This window comes from Limulus polyphemus, unplaced genomic scaffold (assembly GCF_000517525.1).
Source record: "Limulus polyphemus unplaced genomic scaffold, Limulus_polyphemus-2.1.2 Scaffold4543, whole genome shotgun sequence".
In the NCBI taxonomy this organism is placed as follows: Eukaryota; Metazoa; Arthropoda; class Merostomata; order Xiphosura; family Limulidae; genus Limulus; species Limulus polyphemus.
The window spans coordinates 16,112-21,735 of NW_013670153.1; positions in this window are offsets into that span (position 1 = coordinate 16,112).

A 5,624-nucleotide genomic window follows, 5' to 3' on the forward strand; every position below is an offset into this window, starting at 1 on the left:
AACGATCCACCTCTAGGAGCTTATCTTGGAGAGTTTACAGATGAGCTGGACGGACATTATATAACTTCGTGGGTCAGTGGTGGTCCAAAAAACAGATCTAACGATCCACCTCTAGGAGCTTATCTTGGAGAGTTTACAGACGAGCTGGACGGAACACTGTATAACTTCGTGGGTCAGTGGTGGTCCAAAAAACAGATCTAACGATCCACCTCTAGGAGCTTATCTTGGAGAGTTTACAGACGAGCTGGACGGAACACTGTATAACTTCGTGGGTCAGTGGTGGTCCAAAAAACAGATCTAACGATCCACCTCTAGGAGCTTATCTTGGATAGTTTACAGACGAGCTGGACGGACACTATATAACTTCGTGGGTCAGTGGTGGTCCAAAAAACAGATCTAACGATCCACCTCTAGGAGCTTATCTTGGATAGTTTACAGACGAGCTGGGCGGACACCATATAACTTCGTGGGTCAGTGATGGTCCAAAAAACTGCGGTGATTTACGCAACGACTGAAAGTCATGCTGTAACATCAGAGGGTTTATACTCAATTTTATCAACAGCAAAAAGTTAAACTTTTCATCAATGAAATGTATAATAACCGATATATTCAGTTCTTTCAGCCTCCTATAACTACGACTAATCATTAGAATATTTACAGACATTTTAAGACGTAGAATATTTACAAGAAAGAAGAAAATAAGAATTATCGTCCAGTTTACACCAAACGACACATCCTTCCAGACTTAAACATTCTTCAGTATGGATACTGATTTTTTTGTATCACATGGTACTAACTCCTCGCCATGGTCTATGGACCGAAAAGAGAGCATGTGCAGGGCCTTGGGAGTTGTTCCGAAGTGCGCTGAAACATGATCTATATAAGGTGAGTCACCTCATTACAGTTCGAGATGGATAACCGTCTACTACAAGTTTAGTGTCAGGTCCGACAGAAAGTGATAAATCACAGTTTTTAAGTAAAGTTTGAACTTATCATCGTGAAGTAATTTATCATATTCCTGAAAACATTGTATGGTTTTATGGTGAATTTCAACCGTTGTATACAAAAATAATGCAAAACGTTCAAAGTATTCAGTTTGTCGAAGGCTTACCTGAAAATTTTCATGATTATTTTCAGACTGATAAGCCAAATCTTTTTATCATTGACGATCTTATGGGTGAAAGTGGAGAAAATAAACGCATGTCTCAACTTTTTACACGTGGAAATAAGTATTTGAATTTATCAGTAATTTGTATCTTACAGAATCTATTTCATCAGGGTTAGAGAAATGCGTAATGTTAGTTTAAATTTTCAATATATTATTCTGTTCAAGAATATTAGAGACAAATCTCAGTTGAACGTTTTAGCAAGACAAATGTTTCCATCACGTATCAAATATTTTAAAGAAGCTTATTAAGATGCAACGAGACAACCATATGGTAACTTACTCATCGATTTGAAACCTCAAACGCCTGAACAGATCTGTCTAAGGACTGGACTTTTTATTGAAGATAAAGTTATAGTTTACATACCAAAGTAAGTTAAAAATGTTGTTTAACTGAATATATACTAATTCATTAACATAACGGCAACTGTAGTAGAAGTAGAAGGGTTTTATCTGAAGAATAAGCCATACGTACTTAAGGAACTTGCATTCAAATGTTTAGTCATTGAATATATAAACGTGTTTTTGTTTAAACAGCCGTTTTCAAGTAAATATCTTTCAGATGCTGATCGTCGTCAGTGTAATTGGGTGACATGGCACATTCATAGTATTCCACGGAAATCTGGTAATATCAACTATCCCTATCTGTGATGTGTGGCTAGATTGTTGAGAGAGGACTTTACAATCGTTTATACAAAGGGGAGAGAGAGAAAACCGAGATATTGAGAAGTCTGTTGAAAAAATTCCTTGTTACAATCGGGAATTGTTTGGATGCCCCAAGGTTGATCAACTTCCAAAATCTACTCTGTCATTTCCGTTTCATACTAACAATTATTATCACTATAGTGTGAAAAAAAGTAGATGTTATATCTAGTTGGATGTATAAACAAACGGTTTTTATAAGTTGTACTCACAATCTCTTTTCATTTATTCATCATGACACTTATAATTAAAGAACATCAAGACTTGCTCTGTGTATTACCTAAAGCTACACGTAAACAGATTAAAGGAATAATTGCTGGAGCTAAAAATGACTTTATATTGAGTATTTGTGAATGTTAAAGGGTAACGTTCCCATGACGAACATATAAAAACAGAAACTTAGTCGATACACAGCATTATTGGGAGAGTTTGCTGTCAAAAAAACATCAATTAAACAGAAAATAAACTCATTGATACAGAAAGGACGGTTTTTACCATTACTAGTAGCACCAACACTTTCATTATTTGGTGGTGTTACGACAGCGGAAGTCGCGCGACGCTTGGAGCATGAGCTGGAGTTCTAAAAAGATCGTGACTGTTCCTCGCAACTCTAGGCTTTTCTAAGCGTGCTATGTTCTCGTATATAAGCCGGCAAATAAAGTGACGGCGGAGAGATAATAGCAGATAGAGAGATATAGAGACAGATAATCAAGTCAAGCCGTAAGTAAAGTGCGTGAATCGTTGTGAATTATAGCGTGTGTTGAAGTTAAAGTGACTGTGGAAATTAAGTGTATTGCAAAGTTGTATTGAGAAAGAATAAACTAGTTTTATTTAAGAAATGACTTGTATCGCTGAAGTTTTTCGGAAAATTAACCAACGAACATAGAGTCGTAACAGTGGTTTGGCAGGATGGGCTATCGGTAAAACTTCTGGGATCTAAAAATATGGCAAAGCGAATGGTTCTCGTACCAGAAGAACGGATACATTCTCTTTATCAATTCAAAGTTTATGAATGGCCTGTACATAAAGTATTAAACTTTATAGATAACGATATGAAGTCAGGCCTACAAAATGATACATTACCCTTATATGATAAACCAACTGCAACAACGTCATCAGACCTTTCATTCACAAGCCATGGAACCCGTTAAAATTAAATATTGTTGACAGTGTTCCTCAGAAATATAAAAATAAAGCTGAAATTCTACTAAACTTGATCTAATGGGGATCTAACGTGGAATGATCATGGAGAATTAGTGATTAGTGGAAGATCCGTCCCAAACAGTAACATAATCGACTTAATCAACGAAAGAACTTTAAACCTACAGGATGGAAAGAATTTGTTGAACGATTATCAAATATGAATATTCCACAAGAAGTTGATGGAAATATAGACAGATGGAAGTATATGAAACACGATACACGTGATAAAAGACTTAGACGTGGTGTATCTGAATGGGATCATTTTAAATAAAGTATTATTGTATTAATTATTCATTTGTGTCTTGACTGTCGTCATGGGCTGTTTTCAGCCTTTTAAGCTTAGTAATATCTAGAGTCGTCTAAGAATTAACATCGTCTGCTGTAAAGTTCAAATTATCACTACTGTTAGAGACAAATTTGATGGTAAAAATTAAGTAAAAGTAGACAGAGTAGACAGCGTAGAAAAATAATGTCTAATAAAATTCTATCTATTATAACCCTGTACATTCTGATAGTTTTGGCGGAGTAAAGTTTTATTTAGATTTGTAAAAGCGCTAGGTAAGCCCGTAAGTCTAAATCACGTTAAAGACTGGTTAAGTCGACAAGATACAAGCACTTTACACAAACCAGTAAAATATAAGTTTTCTAGAAACCGAGTTATTGTTTCAGGGATCGATGAACAATGGCAGGCTGATTTGGTGGACCTCTCTAACCTAATAATCAGTTTAAGTATTTACTCACGTGTTTTCTAAATATGTATGGGTTGTTACACTCAAGGATAAGAAAGGTACAACACTTGTAAAATCTTTGAAGGAAATTTTAAAACAGGGTCTAAGTTTCAAACCGATGCTGAGACAAAGTTTACTGCTCGTCTATTTCAACGATATCTCCAGGAACAAGACATTCACTTCTTTACTACACATAATGAAACAAAAGAATCTATAGTAGAAATATTTAATCGCACTCTTAAAAATATAATGTGGTGCTACTTTAGTCATCGTGGAATTTATAAATATATCACTGTATTGAAATATCTGGCCTATAATCAGTCGTATCATCGCAGCATTAAAATGAGACCAGTAGATGTTAATCAGTCTGTGGTATGGAAAACACTTTACAAATCACCCACTAAAGTAAAATTTCAGTTCAACTACGTATTAGTAGAGTGAAGCGTCAGTTTAAGAAAGGTTATATGCGTGGATGGACTGACGAAATATTTACGATTTATTAGACAATAGAGAGAAATCCACCAGTTCATAAACTGTAATACTATCTCGGAGAAATCCACCAGTTCATAAACTGTAATACTATCTCGAAGAAATCCGCCAGTTCATAAACTGTAATACTATCTCACGGAGAAATCCACCAGTTCATAAACTGTAATACTATCTCGGAGAAATCCACCAGTTCATAAACTGTAATACTATCTCGGAGAAATCCACCAGTTCATAAACTGTAATACTAGCTCGGAGAAATCCACCAGTTCATAAACTGTAATACTATCTCGGAGAAATCCACCAGTTCATAAACTGTAATACTATCTCGGAGAAAAATCAAATGGATCATTTTACGAATCTGAAGTACAAAAAGTTATAAATTCTCTCGATGACGTCCATGCTGTTGAACAAATGTAACGTGAACGTAAAAGTGGTAAAAACAAACAATATTTTGTAAAATGGAAAAGATATCCTGATAAGTTTAATAGCTGGATCCCTCAAACAGATCTGAATCGCCTGCCGTCATAAAATGTTATGTATAACTCTTTTTCTCACTATTCAACATGGATCAGTTGTATGTGACGTTACCTAGTAACAGTTATATGAATTATCTTGGTAACAATATACTGACAAACTATATCACACATCTTCCTAGATCTATCAATCTTGAAGGATCGTGGGAAGTTGCGTTAGTCGAATTACAATATCCACATAGCTCACATAATGTACCTGATGGTACAGGTTGGATCAGTTTATTACCTACTTCTGATGGTCACAATAAAATCATTTATATTAGACCTGGTCATTACAAAGAACCTAAAGATTTAATTAGAATACTAATCAGATTAGACGAGTTAGCCTATGAATCCGACACATATCCTGTATTTAATTATGATTCGTTCACCAGAAAAGTAAGTGTCAATATGAAAGAAGGACATTCTATATTATTTGATCCTGTACTGTCTGTAACACTGAGATTTGAGAATAACCATATAACCCAGTATAGCTCCACATACTGTTAATATGTATGGAGGACTTTATTCGCTCTATATTTACTCAGATATTGTTAAACCTAGTATTGACGGTGACACTCATGTGCCACTGTTATGAATCATTCAAGTTAAAGATCAGGATGGGAGCATGATTACTTAAACGTTTATGAAACATCATTACAGACCTGTATCCAAAAAAATATTTCAGACTATTGAGATAGATATAAAGGATGACATGTGTCGGTGTATATCATTTGAACAAGGACGACATGGGTCGGTGTATACCATTTGAACAAGGACGACATGGGTCGGTGTATACCATTTGAACAAGGACGACATGGGTCG